At 40.0% G+C, this 21773-nt stretch overlaps 1 protein-coding gene across 41 annotated transcripts in view; it reads right to left on the reverse strand.

The window, feature by feature from the left end:
- The window catches only part of NRXN3 (neurexin 3), a 1038943-nt gene that overhangs the window by 578802 nt on the left and 438368 nt on the right, over positions 1 to 21773 (reverse strand). The gene's annotated exons all lie outside the window — the stretch shown is intronic.

Consider the following 21773-nt stretch of genomic DNA (forward strand, 5'->3'; position numbering starts at 1 on the left):
TGCATTCAAAACAGGGGTAGAAAGCTCTCTTGTGCTATGGTATTCATTTCCAAACACTACATTGTATGGGCCACTGCAGTATTAGAAAAGCAAGCTGGTGATACAAATGTCTCTAGAGTGGAGCCGTTACAGCAGAATTTTGCTCTCCTAAGAATCTGGATTTACAACAGCCCCAAGGTGCTTGGGATTCTTTTCAAAGTTAATCACACTACTCTCTCAACACTTAGGTATCGAACACCAGGCTGGTTTCAGTCTTTCAGTCTCAAAAAAAAAAAAAAAAAAAAAAAAAAAAACCACAAAACAAAACAGTCACACCCACAAAAAAACCCCACCCAACACAAAACCTCAAACACCCCCCCCCATAATAATAATAATAGTAATTTATTTTAATTTAAAACCACAGAAAGACAACCACTCACGAACCTGGCTGATTGCTCTAAGGTTCTTTGGCAAAGCAGCCTGGCTATAAGGTGCTTACTTCGCCCCCTGAATTACACGTCAAAAGGGAAAGAGGAGCCTTTTCTTCTCCAAAAGGTAAAACCACAGTTGCCCTTGCAAACAATGCTCCTGGGAAAACAGCATTAGTGCTACCTGTATTTGTCCAGTTTTGCTGCTCGCCCATCACAGTTGACAGGCAATTACTTAAAACATTAATTGTTCAGATTACAGGACTGGAATATGTCATTCATGTTAAATAGTAAGTGAAATTGAATAATGGTGTGTGTTAATTAAAAGCATCTATGCTCATTTCAGTACAGTACTAGAGTGTTTTTTGACACAGGTATATCGGAGAAATGAAGAATAAGGACAGCAGAACTTGTTGCACATCAGGTGTGGGCCCACTGGCCAAAATGGCAAAAGGGGAACCCAAGAAAGAAAAAGCAATACACACTGAACGTATTAAGAGACAGGACAGGACAGGCACTGCTACAGCTCAGCTTACTGCACTGGTAAAACTAACGTCAGATATGCAGATTATTTCTTTATGTTTGTTCAACACAAGCAAATCAATTTTTTTATTCAGATAGCCCACGAACAGCATTTACTTTGACCAGCTTTCAATGGACTGGTTATGTAACAGAATAAAAGGTTGTACACATCTTCAAGCGAAACTCTCACGAGGGGATGCACCCACTCAGATCTGTGTCATGGTGTGGACTAACAAGTAAAAGTAGCATGTTTCATAGTGAGACAGAATTGAAGGAAGGCGTAGGAAAAATATCCAGGGACTTTACATAGTCCACAATATGCACACTGCCTAATTAGCAACATTACTGTAACTGCTTCTTACTGAGGGGGAACATGGGCAAAGAAGGTGGTATCTCAGTTAGCTAGAATATAACATGTAGTAGGGGAATCCTATGGAAAGAGACCAAAGTAAAATGAATATTCTGTTATTGTCCTTAACAGATCATGCAGTTCACATAAATAAAAGAGGAGTTTAATACCCTTTCAAATAAAGCCCATTGCTAGACAATTTTACCACAGAGCAGGAGGAAAAAAAACCCGTTTTTCTACAGTGACCTGAAAAATAAAAGTGTCATTCTTGGATTAAAAGGATGGGGAGTCATATATTGCTGTTACGGAGAATATCTCCTTAACAGGAGAAACCTGTAACCTCTGCAGTTCCTCACCTATGTGCCCAAGTCACACTGCACCACGAATGTAAATCCAGCCATACAATGCAGCTAGATCATGGCCAGAAAGCTTAAGCTTTTTGGAACCAGACAAGCAAAACTCTATTAAATAGAGTCCAAGAAAGTTATGCTAGATTTACATCAGTGAGCGAGTACATTTTATCCCAGAGCACATATCACAAAATGTTGTCTCTGAATGGCCAGCAAAATTATTGCTTATGTCAAAAATATACTGCATCGGTTACTATAGAGCCACACAGCCACTTCCCACGTAGGAAGGTAAAGGAATTTATCTGGACCTGTGCATTTTTAAAGCCACCTGAAAGCGCCCGGGGGAAGGGGCTGCAAATACTTTAAAAAAAAAAAACAACAAAAAACCCCCAAAACTTTTCCACAGGTCTAGAGCTATGGAGGGGTCAGCCAAGAGAAATAGTCAGGTGCACTAACTTTGTTCAGCTGACGACACTTTCTGTGCAGCAGGCCTCTGTTCAACATGGTTGAGTAACTCAAAGTTGCTGACCCTCTAGTTCCCACTTTTCAACCCTGGCCTGACAAAATAAGGGTCAGCCAAAACAAGCTGGTTTGGCTTGTCACTGCTAGCTTGATGGCCACTGTAACACTTTCAGAACAAAACTGTGACACCAACAGAAGTTATCTGACTAGCTTCTCAGAAAATGTAGCTTAACCAATTCACAAATAAGTAAGTGGAAAGTTTCAGCTTTCCAACTTCTTTTTCCAAGTGAATAAGTTTGTCTACAAATGAGATTGCTATTTAGAAGTAAATAGTTAATAGTTTGGGCTAATAAATTTGAAAATTAAGCACTGCAGATATAAATTATTCAATGTTATCCAAGTCCATGTCTTGATCAGCCAATTTAATATTTTATCAGTAGGAAAAAAAAAAGGGGGGGGGGGGTTAATACTTTTTTTTCACTCACAAGTCTGTATTTTGTATGCAACAATGGGCATTGGCTTCTCTTGGTAGGGTTACCCAAATAACACTACATACAAAAATTCAATACATGAGCATACTCAAGAGCATTCAGATAAGTTTTTCAAACCAGACATATCTGAGTTTAAAAAAAGTGCTAAACAAACACTATTTTACTCTATTTAAATTTTTTTTTTTTTTTCAAATGCTTTCAAGACATTTACGCAGCAGGTGGGTTGACCTGAACAGCAGCAAAATTGTGACCCCATTTTTCATTTGCACACTGTCCGTTAATTGCTGCTCCCTGTGTAAGCTCCCACTGAATTCCAAGTGGTTCCAGGAACTATGTATAGAGGGACTCCCACAACTTGATGCTAAACTTCATTTGCTTGAGCATGATTACTACATGTGCTGTTAATATAGAGACACTCATGTGTGATCAATTTTTAAAAGACAACTTAAAGATTCCTACTCCAACAGTTGCAGATGCTGGGGAGAATAGAAAGGAAATGGGCCACATGTAGCAGAAGGATAATGCTCTCCCTAGGTACCATCTCCTACCCAGTAAGGCATTTCTGTGGTCTTACAGCTAAACACACAGAACCAAGTGTTTAAGACCAAAGTTGGTGAGGTTTTTGTTGTTTTGTAGGGTTGGGTTTTTTCCCCCCTCCTTTCAAGCTATCTGCACCTTCATCACCTTTCAACTAGGATAATACAGATGTAGGAGAAAGCAAAGCAGGTGGTTAGCTGGACAGAGAAAAAAAGTCAAAGATGTCTATCTTCCCTTTGTGCAACAGTTTTCTATGATAAAAGACAAGGAAAGACAAGGAACTCTTGCAGCAAGGTTATGAGCTGGGTGCCTGGAAACACTATTTATAATACCTTGGATGAGATGGCAGTTGGGCATTAGGTAATTTTTGCAATTTATTTAAGAGTGAGAAGAGTAAAAGACAACATAACAGGAAAAAGAATAAGGAAGTTCCTACTGTAGCAATTCCTTAATAGTTAAGCTGCCAGAGCATGACTCCTACTGGCATCTCTGGCTTTCTTGGTCATTCTATTCCCCTTCCTAATGTCCTCTAAGGAACTGTATATCATACAGAATTGATCACTACCTCTCATTTTCAAACTGAAATGAGGCAGACTGGTACATATTCCTGTGGTGCTATGCAGTGGCAAACACTACTTAATCAGAAGAAAAAATATCTCTCTCAGGCATCCCCATATTCTGCACATTAGCTGAGCTGCAGTTCAGGCTTCTTGAGAAAGTATTACATGATTCAGCTGCAGCGACTCCTCCTCATGCTCTCATAAATCCTTTGACACCTACTCAAAACTTGTGTACATATTGTTGATAAAAAACAACTAGTATATCCCTTCAAACATGGAAGAATGCCACCCAATCTGCCCAGGATGTCCCAATTATTATCTCTATATCAAAGGTACACTGCTGCTAATTAATAGCTTGGCCCAAATAGACTATATAAAAGTGCCAAGAATAGACATGCCAAAGTATAAAGAATGAAAAAGTAGCTCATGCCTTCTAAAAATTCCAAGTTGCTTTCCATCTGGCCCCCAAGAACTCACTCATTTAGAACAAACAACTAGTTAGAGGGATGCAGTTAAAACAATAGCTCTGAAAACACCAGCTGTAATCCACACTCAGTGGTTAACAGCACAGAATTTCTGTCCTATGAAAGCCAAAGCAAAAAGAGGGTTAATCCCCTCACCAGTTCCTCACAGGTGGATCAAAGTGTGCTTTTACCCTTGGTGCAGGCTGTCATTATCTGATCCATTTATATGATTAAAATGACTTCATGAAACCACGCTATCTTCATTATTGCATATCTTATCCAACATTACAGAAGAGGTCAAACGTTCAAGTTTACAGAACGGCAGAAGAGACGACCAGAAAGGACATTGCCAGATTGATGAGAATGGAAAAGGTTCTTCCTCATTACAGTTACAATGATAAATAACTCTAGTGATACACTAATGCTTTTTAGAGAAGACCCTCAGTAACAATAAAAAGGTTTTATCTGCTTTTTTCTTTTTAATTAAAATGCTCAGCTGCCATCTCAGCTTTGTTCAGTGGCAAGATGCATTTTTGTGTCTGTTTTATACAGGGTGAAACCCCTCAGGAACACCAAAAGCATTGCAAGGCAGGGAGGGGCTGGGAAGGGGGCAAGGGGGGAGGCATTGGTTGTTTTTACTTACACTTTTACAAAATTACCAGAGTAGTTGTGATTCACTGTGAAAAACGTGTGCGCACAGATTTGTGAAACATGAGAATGAATCATGAGACGAGCTGGGTAGATCCTCTCAAAGCTTACAAACTGATCCACCCTATTTAGATGTTATTCAGCAATTCCCTAAAGAATATTCAGGTGTGACTAGTACAGCTGCAGAGCAGGATTCTTCATTGTAGCCCCAACAGTATGGCACAGAGGAGGGAGGTTATGAAATCAATGCCCCACCTGTTTCTCATCCCCAATTATATTAATGGTGCTTTGGAAGATAATTGTCTTATATATACAGACTAGATATTTAGTAATATACATGAAATAATTATGCATAGTTATGCAATACGGCAGATATTTTTGTAGCTATTACCATATTAAACACAGAATTCTCTTTTCCATATATTGTCTTTTCAAGTGATAGGCAGGAGATAGTCTAGGTCCAAAGATATTCAGCCCCAATTTCTATAGGCAGATTTGAACGAGGCAAGGGAAGGGGGAAGAAATGGGTTTAAGGAAAGACTCTGCCAATTATTCACACACCTTTATGGCTTCCTGATACATGGCAAGTTCCTACAAAGGATAGGGTGAATATCAAAACACAAGCATGGCTCAAAAGCAGAGCTGGCAACTGCTCTGAAAACCTTCAGTATCTTTTGGTCTTGGTTGAATAAGTCAGTAGTGTAAATTTTGTTGAGTGTTTTCAGGCAGCACTAGTATGGACAAAGTGTTTTAAGAAGGTCTTTTTCTTCACCAGGATCCACTGTCTAACTCCAGGAGCATTGTTAATTGCTAGGAAACAACTAGCAATCCCAGGCTCTCAGTACACTGCAGACATTTATGTAGATATCCCAGTCAAATCAACACATATTCACATATCTACACATTTGTTTTGCTCATATACAGGTTTTGGAAGACCCCTTTTCAAGAAAATGTTAGCTGCCAACTAGGAATTAGCAGCTGCACTTCCCTACAGTCAATACCTTCACTGGGGATCTTACCTGCACCGACCTTTCCGTTTCCTCAAGGAACAGGATCACCTCCATGTACTACCCCACGTTAAACAAAACATAATGTACACTTCTGAAACAAATGCTTTTAGCAGGGCTTACAGAAAAGTTATGTTTACAGCTTTACAGCGAGGATTCACTGGGAAATCAATAAAGTTGAGCATGATTTATACCAGCCTACCCAGAAGCAAAGTTTAATTATTTACATTCATACAGCAGTAAAAAAAGCATACACAAAATCCTTTAAATACCCACAGAATCAATTAGCCTCACAAGTGCAAACAAGAATTCCCCCCTCCCCCAACAGCCAAACTAATCAAGTGCATGGAATTAACTCAGCAAATAAATGGAAAGTAGCAAGACTACCCTACTAGTTCTCTCAGAAACATACCCCAGCCTCCCTATAAACTTGACAAAAAAATAAGTTAAGCTGGTTTTAACTATTTTGATACAATCCATTTCAAAATACCTTTACAAAAAAAAAAAAGCGTGCTTATTCAAAAAATAAAACAAACTGTTCCTTGCTTTTGCTACAAATTCATGTAGCACCATGTTGAATGACTGTTGCTTTCATTTACAGACACCCCGGCCGATGGCTGTAATAAGACTCAACATAGATTCAAGCAGCATTCAACATGATTGCAGCTTGTTCATAAGGTTCATAAAACTTAGTGCTGAAGTTATGTTGTGTGTCTTTTACCTGATGCAAATATAATTTGTGATTAAGAACGAAAAAGGAGACAATTTGATTGCCTATATGGTACAGGTCACACCTGGCACAAATTGCACTTCTGTCTAGGTTTTTCCATCAAGGGCTGTGGCTTATTCTCTTTGTTTGCCTGAATTTCACTGCTGCTGAATTTTAACACTTTTACAGACTACATAACTACTGTGTATCTCTACATCTGAATGATTTTTAACAGACATCAGGAAAACATTTGTGCTAACAGAAAATTGATCCCCTCTAAAAGGCTTTAAATAGGAGATAACAATTTCAGTGAAAGGATGTTTCAGTTCTTCCAACTTAGAAAATATTCAAAATGTTTCAACTTCAAGCTAAATGAAAAAGTTTTCAGCATTTAAAAATAAAATGAAGTTTTTTATTATCTGTGCAAGATATTATTCATTTTTAATGGTAATAGATAGTTTCCTATTTTTATTGAGGGAGCTATTTCCACTTTTAAGGAAAGGTATTTTATTTTATATTCACAACCAGCAGGGAGGTCAAAAAAGGACATGGAAGTATGAAAAAAAAAATCAAGTATTCATGCTTTTAAAATTAAGATTTACAATAGTTTAATTAAATTAACTTCAAAGTGATTTCAGTCAGACTGTCTCTGCTTTTGTTTTTAGATAGGGATGTCATATGAAACACTTCACATTGGCCAGAACATCATGTACTTCCTAACAGATCAGGGCAACAAAAGCTTCAGCATAGGTATGAAGAACTGAGACGCTACTATATTGTGACTCTTCCACAATTTGCCTAAGGAAATATTTGTACATGCTAGATTTTCAGAGAGCAAAGCTCAAGAGAACTATTAGTGTAAGCTAGGCAGCAAGGCAAGCACAGGAGCAGCTGCTACTACATGGACTACAGAGAGCAGCCGCTAGAGGGAAACAATCCCATTCACTAAAGCTGCTACTTAAGACAGTTTTATACAAGTACAAAGGAATTACAGTACTCAAAGTGTTGCTTTCCAGAGTTTCACCTGCCGATATATTTTGCTTTGAAGATGACTACACCTCAGTGATGAATAAAATAACTCTAGAACTTCAACCCAGATTCGCTCCCTTAATAGCAAATAGCCGTTCACTTCAGGTATGTTCATTTAATGGATGCAGTTTGCCACCCAAGAAATTAGTCTATAGCTCAAGAAACATGCAAAACCTCAAAGAGTTTTACCATAGGACAGAATTTTAAACCAATTATTACAGCAACAATTATGCACAGACTTTTACAGACCACAACAGTAATAAAGAGGTAACGAGATCCTATTTTAAAACAGCTTTACATTTTATTAGCTTTCCAGTGATGCAGTGCTAATCAAAGCAAGATGCAGGTGTGACAAAGCTAGAGATTTTATTCTTCTGTTTATTCCTGGGTAGATATAATAGTACAGGTACCAAAACCAAACAGCTTCTCACTAATCGCATCAACATACCTTACTTGAAACATAGATGGACTATGCTACAAACAGTAAAACAACTGGAGTTTCTATTCCTGTTTAGTTTCAAATCTCAACATAAATGCTACAAGAGGATTAGTCACAATGATAGTGAGAAAAAGATGCTGGAGATGAGGCTGAGACAACTGGAGTGAGCCATATCATGTATCATACAGGCATGCATATAATGGCAATAAAACTATTTGACTGCCTACTGCCTGGACTAGATTCAAACTACTTATACACTTGATTCATGTTTTTTATGCTCTGAGTCTCTAAACCAAGTACCCCCAAAAGCTCTTCACTTCTGTTATGTTAGTAAGGAACTACATTAGAGCAGGCTGGAGAAGCCTGTATCATCCCATTTGGTGAGTCTTTTCATGCTCTAATTGCCTCTATTACTTCATTGGAAGGAATTATTTAACTTTTGGAATTACCTGGTTATTGTTGTAGAGTTTTTGGTGGTGCGGTTTGGTTTGAGGGGGTTGTTTTGTTTTGTGGGTTTTGGTTTTTTTTTTTTTTTTGAAGTAGTATAGCAGCTACTTCTCATCTAAGTCTGAAAAGCAAGATCAGAAGAAAGCAAGACAAATCAGTCGAGATGTGGCAATACAGTGCCTTACAGTAATCACAGATATATGTCTTTCCTGAAAGCATCACAGACCCCTTTCCAACAATAGGATAGCATCTTTGTCCCTCTCTTTCAGAGCACAGAAAACAATAGCAAAGAAAGGGACTCCTCTTCCCAAAGACACATTTGACAGTTGAACAGACAGTTGAGTTGGAGGAAAAACCTGGATCTTTGAAGCTCCACTCCCAAATATTACATTAAAGAAAAAAAAAAAAAAAAAGTAGTTTAGGACACACTGCACAGTCCTCACTAAGAGCACAGTATAAGAACAGAAGATAGTGCTGCTGTCAACACTTCTTTATTCAGATACCAAGGGCAAAGACCAGCGGCATCATGCATTCAGAGGACCTGAATTTCTTTCTCATTTAAAGTACCTTTCCTTAAAGGCACCTGAGTGCCTGAGGTGTTACAAATGCACACAAAGTTATCTCCATGGTTGCTAGGACTATTATATGAACTAGCTGCAACCTCCTAAGAGCCTAACAGTCAGCATCACAGAAATTACATCCAACTACGATTACAAAACCAGCAGGATTCCAGTCTTCTGCAGGGGGTGCAAAGCACTGCATATGCTCTTGAGGTTTAGTTCTCTTTTTACAATGCTACCCCCATTGTGAAGTTTGCCAGTTTTTTCGATGTATGGTGCCAGCTGAGTAGTTTTTAAATTCTCCATTGCATATTAGCCAGTATTTATAAGTCTACCAAGAACCCCATGCGTACTGGGAGGGAGAACATCAGATGCATGTAAGTCATACTATTTACAAATACAAACAGCAACCAAAATTTGCAAGTGGAGACCTTGTGGTTTCAGATGTTACTGGTAAACTGTGCATGCATAACTGATAATGCATGTTGGTCCCCTCTGCCTGAACTGAGAAACTCTGGCGAGAAGGACAGTAAGTGATACTTGGACCTACGTGCAAGAGTCTCTTTACTTTGCTTAAGAAGCTCTTGAGGAAGGATCAAACGTGCTACCCATTCCGTGGAAGCAAGATAGTCACCATGTGGCAACACAGATGATACCATCCTGACTGAAATTCCTCCTGATACTTCATAGATAGAGCATTGGTATGTATTCTACCTATTTAAGGTAAGCCACATTTCAGTAATGACTATACATTTCCAGGTTGCATACCAGATAACAAGTATGACCCAGTAAAAACACTTTTTATGGGCAAGTTTTACTGAATTGACCTATACAAGGACTAGACATAGGACAGTCCCTCCAAATGCCCCCTTGTCCTTTCTCTTCAAGCTGTAAGTTAAACCCTTCTTTTTGGTTGCCATCCTCTAAGCCTTTTATTTATATCTTACCATTTACAGAACTCCTCATTTTTCCAGGACTCTACAATGCTAATGCATGCTCAAAATAAGGTTGGGGTATACTGCTGACAACATTTTATGAGGCAGAAACTGGGACAAAGTTGTGTTGCCCAAAGCGTCACAGCAAAAGCTCGGTTCCTCTTGAGTAAGTGTTTTCCTTTCCCTTTAGCAAACTTTGCAAAGCTGGATAAAATCTGATTGGAATTTGGAAGCCAGATCTGCACTGACTACTGCCTTTACAGATTAAAACAAATCCAGCAGCCAAGAAGCTGGTTAGAAATCTAGCTGCAAATAATTTGTTTAATGCCATTTAACCCTTCTATTTCCAAAAACCTCTCAGCAGTTCTTTTGCATACTCCCAAAAGAACTGGGACCCTGCTAGCAGAAACCCATCTGAGTCATAGCAACAAGATCTGTATCCACTGATTAAAGTCCTTCTCAGATGCTTTACAGACACCACCAAACTCCAGTCTACTGGTAGCACACACTGGCTCCTTTTACTTGAACTGAGAAACCCAGATGAGAAGGATGACAAGCAGTATGTAGACCTACATGCAAGAGACTCCTTATTTAGCTTAAAAGGAGCTATCAAGGATCACCTGCTTCTAGAAAGCTGAGAGATCAGCAGCGCAGACAGAAGTATAGTGGGGGATTTACAGATAAAGATGGCATCCAAGGCAAATATTGAGAACTCCTTTGAAATTCAGATTTTAAAGTCACAGCTTTCATGTCAGCTAAGGAGTATGCAAAGGAAAAAATGCCCTGGGAGAAGAAGGGGAGAGAATGATAAAGCTAAGCACATGTGGCTTTAAACATATTCACACCTTTCTGCCCCCAGAGCTCCCAATGACAAACACTGTCTATTATCCCAACTGATGCTAATCCTCTTCTCAGACATACCTCCCTGAGTCACTCAACTTCATATGTATACCTTCATACAAATCCTGTATATTTCATACAACATCCACAGCTAATTCTAGCATCACTAAAAGTAGATAGGATTACACCAGAGAATTAATTGGAAGGAATCATCATGAAAGAGCCACAGACCAGGGGAAAGAAAACAGAAAGCCAGCAGATCTCTTCCCATCAGGAAGTATAGACTTATTCCTGGAAAGGTACTACTAGTGTTTGGGGGTCTCCTTTTCTTGCCCAACACAGAGAAGTTAATGCTCACTTTAAAAAGACCAGAGCTCTGACAGCATTGTCAGAGTACAAATAATGAATTAAGCACAAGGAAGGGAAGCGGTGACTTTACAGCTCCCAAGATCAATTCATGCCCACACATGTTCGTCAGCCATCTTGGTTACAAGGGTTATCAATTCTTATGCACTACACTTAAAATAGTAGTAGTAGTAGCCAGAATTGTGAAGTTTCTAAAGAAGAAAAATAACCTAGTTATATTGGGATTAGGTATTAGTTCAAGCTGTTCCAGAGACATTTAAGCAGCAAGGTGGTTTGACTATCAAGCAATAGTATATGTTGGCCTCTGGCTAAGTTGTAAAAACAGCAGAATTTGATTAATGGCATGAGCTGGCCACAAACATTTCTCCAGGAGTTTCATTTCCTGCTGAAAGCTTATTGACAAGCACACTTTGTTTTCCATCACAAGTCTGGAAAGACATCCTTTTGCTCTGAGAAAACATTACTTCTGTGTTGCCTTTTAGAAGGCACACACAAAAAACCAACACAAAACCCCCACAGCATCTTTATTTCCTTCTCCGGTTGTCTGTTGGTGGAGGTAGTGGTCGTTACAGGATTGGGCAGATTATACGCACTTCTCTCCCTGCATATTTTTCCCCATGATGCCTTTATATCTAGCTGGTGAACAGCTGGTGTGCTGCAATGTTGAGCAAACCGGTATTTCTCTCTTATTTCTGTCGCTCACAAGAGCACTGTGAGAATTAATCCATGCATGTTTAGAAAGCACTCAGATCCTATGCTGAACAAATGCTGTAACACCACTAACATTTATATAGTCCGTCCATCAGCAAATATATTATTTAAAAACTATCACAGCAGCAGAATATTTACAGATTCTCTTTAAAACCTGGATCTATCTTGCACTGATTCTAGAATCTATAAACACCACAGTAACTAGAAGTTATCATCAAGTCTCGAGTGTCAATCAGTTGAGGAAAATAGTTTCCCAGGACATAGCACCAGAGTGCTAACACGGGCCATGATACAGATGATCAAGACTACTATATAGGGCAAGAGTCTTATGCTCTATACAGTTCCCTTGATTTCAAGGGCAATAAGGACTGCTCTCAAGAAGGGTTTTTGGTTGGGGGGTGTTGGTTTTTTTGTTTTGTTTATAAATGAAAAAGGATAACGCACCTTAGGATGATTCACTAAGATTTGCAATCCCATTGCAGAATCAGTCAGGAAAAACAAATGCCATCACTTAGTTCATCACACCCCCAAGAACATTAATGGGGGAAGTAAGTGTTTGCTGATTATTCAAGGCAAGAGCCAAGCCTGGAGAATGAGGATTAGACTTCAGAAGACTGTTATTCCCAAATCTTGAAAGTACTGGTTCTTCAAGAGTCAGGTTTTTATAGAAACAAATACTTTCAACTGTAAGTGTCATATGGCCTGGTTTCAGCTGGGATAGAGTTAACTGTCTTCCTAGTAGCTGGTACAGTGCTGTGGTTTGAGTTCAGTATGAGAAGAATGTTGATAACACCGATGTTTTCAGCTGTTGCTAAGTAGTGTTTAGTCTAAAGTCAAGGATTTTTCAGCTTCTCAAGCCCAGCCAGCAAGAAGGCTGGAGGGGCACAAGAAGCTGGCACAGGACACAGCCAGGGCAGCTGACCCAAACTGGCCAACGGGGTATTCCATACCATGGGACGTCATGTCCCATATATAAACTGGGGGGAGTGGGGGCAGAGGGATCGCTGCTTGGGGATGAACTGGGCATCAATTGGCAGGTAGTGAGCAATTGCATTGTGCATCACTTGTATATTCCAATCCTTTTATTATTACTGTTGTCATTTTATTACCGTTATCGTTATCATTATTAGTTTCTTCTTTTCTGTTCTATTAAACCGTTCTTATTTCAACCTGCAAGTTTTACTTCTTTTCCCAATTTTCTCCCCCATCGCACTGGGTGGGGGGGAAGTGAGTGAGTGGCTGCATGGTGCTTAGCTGCTGGCTGGGGTTAAACCACGACATGTATTAGTCTGATCTCACTAGGGTTTTCTAGAATAAAACACTGTGTAATACTCTGCAGGACCATGGGCCAAGTTTGGGGGGTTTTGTTTTGTTTGTTGGTTTTTATAATCTGTATTGGTAATGAACGGTTTAGACACTGGTTCCTAAACTGCTCGCTCTCACTAGTTTGTGAGCTTATACCAAGTACAGCATTTCCAGCCAGCAGTCTGAGAAGGAGGTGGATGGCCTGTACGAAACAGAGGGCCATGAAATTTTCCCCAGTCAATGGCCTGGCATTTATGACTGAATGGTTAAAGGAACTTTTAATATGGGAGAACGCTTAGTAAAATACTAATGCTTCAGATCTGCATGCTCTTCTCACGACTTGAGTCTTAACATCCGATTTCCTTACCGGTGACATAGGCTAGCAAAGCACTTCAGTGTCTAGAGGACAGCAATGATTTTGGCATCTACCCTGCCGCCCATCTAGCCCATACCAAAAGGGAAAAGGGAAAGAAGACAAAGAAGGAAACAAGCTTGAAACCAGGCCTACCCAGCTGCTCTTTGAACAACAACAGCAAGCCACCCCAAACCAGCAAGAGCCCCAGCCCCGTGCCTCCTGACCATTTCACTCGCCCTCACACACGACATCCCCGCTACCTCTTACCGCCCGGGCCTAACCGACACCCCGCCTCGGCCCTCAGGACCCACCGCGTACCTCGGCCTCGCCTTCGCGAGAACGCCCTCCGCCGCTGACGGGGCGCGAGGACCCGCCCGCGGGGCGACGGCGGCCTCCGCTCCGCCCTGCCCTCTGGCGCCCTCTAGCGGCCGCCCGCAAGGCCCGCGGCCGCGAAGCCCCGGAGCGGGTCCGCCGCGACGGCTCCGCCCGGGCCCCTTCCTCCGCACCGCCCGACCGCCCAGCGCGGCAGCCCGGACTGATCCCCCGCCGTTGGCGATAGAGCGGCACCGGATTTTCTCTCTCTTTCTCCGCCCTTTCTGTTTTCCGGGAAGAGGAAGAAATCGGTTAAGTTCTGACCCTTTCTCACTGCGAAGAGTAATTAGCAGTATCTCAAACCAACAGCGGTTCGGTTTTAATAAACGCGGTCCGCATGAAGCCCATTGCGGCTTGATTTTCAGAGGTGCTGAACGGGAACTGTAAAGCACATCGCTCCGGAAAGTCAAACGGAAAGGTACATAAATTCAAAGTCTTGGTAAACGGCAAAGCACTGCTCTGTTTCACCTCCAACTTGATAGGAAGCAAAGTGTCTATAGATGCGTCGTCTTTCATTCACTCCCAAGTCCAGTTTTAAAGTTGCTAAACGTTTGGATAATGCAAAGCATGCTTCATATCAAATAGGTAAATGAAGTTTTACCTGTAAGCCAAGCCTGCGGGCAACTGGGTCACTTTTAACATCGCTTAACATCACTGTAGTAATTTCAAGCAGGTAGAGAGTAAAAGAAGTGCCAAGTACTACTGTGATGAGCTGGAATTAAAGGGTTTCTAATTTCTCGTTCAACATTGCTAGCATCACAAAGCAAAACAGCTTCTAGTTTTATACTGATGCTGACTTTTAATGACGTGTCAAATGCAGGCACATAGTTTCATGCAAAGAACAATAAAAAGACTATTTGTATCGGAACACCAGTCTAGGACAGCCATCTGGATCAGCAAATTTAGTCTTTTATATTTATAGTCAACTAAGCAATAGCCACATAATCAAAAATGATGCACAAAACATCTGCTCTCTCACCAACAGATAAAGAAATACCCCTTCAGCATATAAACAAATGAAATGCGAAAAAGCACCTTTTCTGTGAATTTCCTCTTCTGTAAGCCATATCTGATTATCTACTGAATAATGCTATCTGACAGAATATAATGCCACCTATATCAGATTATGACATTAAGGTGAATATTTATTCTATATGCAAACACTATGTGCAGAACAAGAACTGGACCACAGAGGTGCTGCCATGGCACAGATTGTATTTGGCATCCGAGGAATACAAAGAACAGGAGGCTTTTTTGGTTCAGTGAACAAACTGGAAACACAGGAAGGAAATGAAAATCACTTCAGGCCAATCTGAAAATGTCCTTGTTTTTTGGACCAAAAATTGCCCCCAAAAACACAACCCAGAAACAATTCTGCATGGAGTTTTTGAAATTCAAAGCTGAGAAGGGCTGAAGTACTCAGTCAATGCCGCCTTTGTTGTGGCATTCAATGGCAAGGTTTGCCCTCAGGACTCCAAAGTTTCTGACATATATAAATTCATGGGACCAGAAAGGCTACATCCAAATGTACTGGGGGAGCCAGCCACTGTCAATGCAGGAACACCTTCAATCACCATCGAAAGGCTGCAGTCGTAGAAGGAGGTCCGAAGTGACAAAAAAAAAAGAAAAGAAAATTTTTAAAAGTTGGCCCTGTTTTTAACAGTGAGTTGGACTGCAGACCTCCAGAGACCCCTTTCCAACCTAAATTGTTCTATGAAAACATTTTGTTTCACTGGTAGCCAGAAGTTTGTATTTTCACTGACTGGGAAAGGAGATAATTTTAGAATAAATTAAATGTTGAGACATTGTTAAAAATGAAAAGTCAAAATATTTTTATATTAAATACGATAATATTTTTATGTTTGCCATTTCCTTTTTCATAAACACTTGCCAAGTTCAAACTAAATTGACAAATAGATGTAGTCAACATAAATCTGCACTTTTCAGCTAATAAACTGTTCAAATGAAAACACTTCATCTAGTTCTACTTGGCAGCTGCTTTCAGCAATACTACTGCTGAAAAAATACAAAATATTTGTGAGAAAAACCTCTATTCAGAAAAACTGCATATAAAATTAACTACTTCAGGCAAAGCTTATGGACTAATGTCCCTGTTTACCAATATTTATTTAGCTAATCTACCTACCAACATACATAAAAATATTCTTAGCATCAGACATCAAAACCATCAACCACAAGTCTGTATCGTCACCTGGGAGCACTGGTCCTGATTAACTTCAGGTCTATGAGCTTCAGCTGACCAGCAGCTCTGCTGCACAATGAGCAGTAATGTTCTGCAACACACTAGAGACAGATGCCTTTTCCATTCAAGTTATTCTTTTGGAATGTATTCTTAAAATGGTATGGATGTTTACAGTATAATCTCTTACAGAATGATCCCTGAAGAAACAGGTAGATTTTACCTATAAACATCAGTAGAAAAAGAGAGCTTGCCCTTACAAAACTAACCTTGATTCTTTTCGTCTTCATACTGAAAGATTTGTCAAAATTGCTTCCTACGCTCCTCACCCGTGTTCATTGCAGAGATGGCTGCTACAGCCCCATCACTGGCACCATACCGCAGAGTAACATGGAGGAAATCAAGTCTCCCGTGAACAGGTAATCATACTAAGTCACCCACATCCTCTGCAGGTGCCTCTCACCACAGCAGTCATTCACTCAAGCCCTCCCCAGTCACAGTTATTAAACATGAACACTGCAACCCCCAGGGCCTCTCAGCAGGAGGAAGCCTGGACACCTCCATTTCTCCATAAGCCCCTATACAGAGAGAAACAGGCTGTATCTCCTATCTCCACTGCACCTGACCTGACAGATTTCCTCTGAAAAAAAAAGCATGAAGACACATTTCTCCTGCAGTCCTCTCACCCTGAGCACATACTGGGAACTACTTATAAAGTCAAATTGCAAGACTGTGCAGGGAAATGCCTAAACCTCCTTACCAAGGCTTGTTTGCGCCGGTTTTCAATTTCCTTCCTGACAGTGTCAACCCCCTTATTAACATAACATGATTTGTGCATGTGACCACAGCTAGTATAGAAGGCATTTATTTTGCTATAACCAGAATTTACATGCACTCAAGGAAAGATGATTTTTTCTGGCTGCAAGATTGACACTAATGCTACACAATCAACTTCTCTGGCTTTAGGCCAGACCCCTGCTACGCCTGTACCTTTTACATTCAGTTAACATCCAGTTTCATGAGGACAAGAACTACAGCTCAAACTAACTATTTGAACAGGTCTATCACCTTTTGTCATTGGTATTTGGGGTGAAATTGTAGATAAGGCTGGGTTCAGTCTGGCTTTCATTAATGAAAGGAAGGTTTCTGCTAGCCACCACTCTGAAGCAAAGGAAGTACGTGCATGTGCATGGGAAAGCACGGTGGAGAGATGCAAAGCAAAAAGAAAGTTAATTTTCCTGGTGGGCTGATCCTGAAGTTTCTCTACCACTCCCTTCTTCTGCTCCTTCTCTATTTACAGTATACCTTATGTCCATATAGGCAACACACTGGATGTGCAACAGAACCACAACTGGTCAGAATACAGTGAACAGTCCCACCATGCAGTCTCTCTCATGCATAAATGACAGAGACCCAAGTGGCAAAGCATCTCAGCAAACGACTACAGATTGGCAAGGCTCAGAGAGGCTTTAATTCCATTAGAAACCTTTAAAAAAAATTAAAATATTTGGGAGTAATATATGTATTTATAACAATTTAGATACCTGTGAATCTTAATAATAGGGAGTCTTAAGATGCAAAAACAGTTCAAGAATTTCTTGGAAAGAAATGCAGACCATAACCAGGACAAAGGAATACCCTGGTAATATTATAGGGATAAGAATCTTTCTTTTCACCGATTCTTTCATGTCCGATGACAATGAGCCAATCCTACACAGAATATGAATTGGCTGGACATTAGCCCCTTGAACAGCTTAAATAGCATCCTAGCTATGATCTAGGTATACCAATGGAAGGACATCATGATCAATTATATTCCAATTTAACAATCATCAGAAACTGTCAATTACCTTGTCATTTCAAATTCTTTCAGAATTTTCTCTCCACTTTCTCCACTCATCTATACCCTCAAAAGAATTCAGTGCATCAAATAATAAGATGGGGGAGGAGAGGGGGAACCATATTTCTAAAGGCTCGGAGGGAAAAACCTCAACATTACAGATAGGCTGCAGGAGCCCTTGGGAACATTCAAAATGTATTCAAACTTGCAAAACTCAACAAACACAGAGTTAGTTCCAGCTGATGCCTTACACTATCCTGTCACTACAGATATATAAAAGATACAAGGAGAAGTGACCTCAAAGAACTTTATACTTAAATAGCCATAGACTAAATCAGAGGCATTTTTCTTTTTCTTACAGAGGCATTACAGAATAGAGAGAGAGAGAAGTCTGAAGTCCTCACACACATATTTCTCTGGATATAACAGGTTAATAGTTTTTTCCTACATTACAGCAATATTTAGAGACTTCCTGCAAAATATTATGCCTCTCTGTAATGGGTGTTTAGCAAAAGTAAATGGCTGTTTATCACTCTCAGCATGAGCGGTTTATTTCTCTAGTGCCATCAGTGTTACTTTTCCCCACAGATGATGACTGGCAATGTCAAGGTATGGTTAGGAGACATTAAAGCTATCATGGCAAAGAAATAAGTACGTTGGGAGGTTCTGGTACATTCTTCAGAGTTGTTTGACCTGAATTAGTTCTTTCTCAGCTTCTCCTCCAATCCCTGACAGTCACTGGGCAAACCAGCAGTAATCTGTGGTTCCAAACCGGTTTCTCACATTGCCTCTGTGTCACTTTCATTTCTGAGTTATGCCTCTGACTCTTTCCCTGCAAGATTCAGGGGGAATCACAAGTTTTACCATGCCATAGTATCTTTGTGATCCATGAGTGCCAATCTTGTCAGGAAGAAGTAAATTAGCTAGGGACCCTAGCAACACATGGGAAAAAGTTTATATGAAAGTAATCACAAGAACAGTGTACTCTAAAAGCAACACAGGTGAGCTGGTGGCAAATATGACTCAACATACCTGATGTTGCCCAGTTTCCAGTTCTTCTCATTAAGCCTTCTTCACACATTAACTAGAGCTCTAGTCAGACAGCCAGACTTGCATCAGCCTCTGTAGACAATGGAAGCTCTTCCTGACAAAATTTACAAGTAGTGGCTCAGCAGTAAACACAGCCCCAACATCTTGTATACATGAACAGCTTAAAAATTCTTGAGGAAAAAAAAAAACACCCATGTACAACATAAACTTGTATTTGAACTTCCTAATGAGCTAGAAAATTAAAAGCCTTCTGCTATCCTACCCAATGCCTTTCATCTCCACCAGGAGAAAGCTTGCATGGAGAGAAAGTTATGCAAGATAGATCTGCTAGTGAAAAGACCTCAGAAACTGATGGTATAACAAGGAGAAAGAACACAAAATGAAACCCCAATTGCTAGGAGGATCCTGTGTCCCCAGATCTCTTGCATTCAAGCCCAGAAATATAATCTCAGGCACCTCCACTGTGATCAGCTTCCATAATGTCCTAAAGGAAGAGATAGATTCTGGCTCTTTAAGATTGCAACACCTGCAGATGTTTTAGGATGACACACTTGAATACACTTTGAAAGTAAATGGGAGATAGGTATCACTATGAAGTTCATGCTGCAGTTCTGCAGCCTGGAGGTGCCACTGATGTGAGTTACAGTTGAAGTGACCCAGAGCAAATAGAAAGGCTTCAACCTTTTGACCAAACGTTGGCGATTTATTTTTGTCACTACATGGATAGCTAGGATAAGCTGATAAGCTGCAAGCTGAAGAAACAGTTTGGAACAATCAACTCTATCCATTAAGAAAGTGGCTTTTCTTCAGCCAGCCTGCCCAGCTTGCTAAGACTCAGGCAAATCCCCTTTGCTCAACACCTAATTCAGTCAGGACGCAGGAATGAAAGCTGCTTCTGCCCACTATACTAACACAAAGTCAAGGTTTTGATAAAACCCAGAGAGTATGGTCAAGACTCGTATACTAAACTGACATGATTTTGATGCTTTGCATAAAGTGAGTTTTATCTTAAGAAATTCATTCAAGTATAGCAAATAAGTCTGGTAAAACTGAGGCATATGGTCAGGCATTATTGTCCATAGTTCACATTAACCAAATATACTTATAAATATATTATTTAGGGATAAAGAAAATACTTGCAATTTGGACAAGTCAAGCAGTCATCCCACAAGTGCCTACACAGAGGAAGAGTTGCAAAGAAGAAATGACTGAAGCTGTCTACTCTCACCAGAATTCACAACAATTTGCTTTCAACATTCATAATAAATAAATAAGGCACAAAAAGTACCAAAGGTAATATTTTTCCCTCATTTATGGTTTGAATGACAGTTTTGATAAGCTCTAAAAAGGGCTGAAACACGTATCTTCACTGAGAAAAAGAACCAAAGGCTAACCCTTTAGTTTTTCTTTTGTTTCAGGCCCTTTTCTTCTGATGTCTGCACCTCTATATAATACCTTTTCATACTTCTGGCATGTGTGCCCTAACAATGTTGCATGATTTTAGAAAAACAAAGCATGCCTATGCTATGTTGAATTCCAACAAACAGGAGAGCAGCAACCCGTGTTATTACCATGGATTTCTTCATGGAACAACCAAAGCACACAGCTTCCGAAAGGCTCGATTCTAGTACTGTCTATGACTACCAATCCCATTTCAAGATACTCTCCTTGACATCTCCCAGCATCTTTCCATCATTTTTACATGATGTTTGCATCCAGTTCTCTTAATCTTTCAATTTGCTCTTATGTTCTGTTTTGATTAGATTCTTTTTTTTAATAGTAATAGCAAGATACTTACATAAGTTGTATAAATGTGATGAGTTCTTTATAAGAAAGCAAAATTGCATTAATGTTACTGGAGCTGCAAGGAATGTTCTCTCAGCTGCTCATCTCCAATGCCACAGGTAATCATCTGAGTGCCGTGGAAGATTCTGCTTGCAAGGCTCTGCCACTTCTTGCAAAGCTCCCTGCTTGTAGCGCTTGATCTCTAACACCATAGCGTCCAACAGTAATGTTGTCAAGAACTTTTTGTATGTCTTTAAGGTGTCAAATGGGCTTATGATGACATAAGGGTGGAAATCTCAAGTCAGTGAGATTTTTAGTAATATTCAAAACTTCACTGGACAAGGTCCTGCAAATTGACCTAGTCAAACCTACTTTGCATAACATCCCAGACTGAATGGCTCAGGATATCCCTTCCAAGCTAAATTATTCACAATTCCCTTATCTTGTCTCTTGGAAGAACTAGCACTACTAGTTCTGCCTATACTGCATGGTCTGGTTAACATACCTCCCAGTACCAGACTCTCATGCTGAAATAATAATTAAAAAAAAGTACAGATAATCTGGAAGACAGATGAGAAGCTGGAAACCAAGACAGGCACAAGAAGCTAGCAGACAGGCAGGTAAAGATGAGAAGATATACTGAAAAAGAAAGCGGTGTAGAATGACATATTAAAGTAGAACAGAGGAGAGCATGCCCACAGCAAGAACAACCACTGTAGGAAACAATAAGGATAGGCTTTGAAGTAGAAAGACAGAGATACAAAATAGGTGACAGGAAAGACAGACTACATTATTTGAAAAGACCTTTGGGAATAAAGAAGCCTAAGGAATAACTAAAAATAAATGCTTTGCTAGATACATAGTCCAAACATGATATTTGAAGAGGAAAAAACCACAGAGGTAGGAAATTGCTTTTTTAAAAGCTGAAAAAGAAAAACAAACTGCAGGCCTTCACGCTGAAAATAGCACTTGCAAGCAACCTCCTGCTCTTCTTCAGAAGAAACTGAAAATAATGTTTCAGAGTGCAGAACAA

The sequence above is a fragment of the Aquila chrysaetos genome, chromosome 2 (assembly GCF_900496995.4).
Source record: "Aquila chrysaetos chrysaetos chromosome 2, bAquChr1.4, whole genome shotgun sequence".
Classification (NCBI taxonomy): domain Eukaryota; kingdom Metazoa; phylum Chordata; class Aves; order Accipitriformes; family Accipitridae; genus Aquila; species Aquila chrysaetos.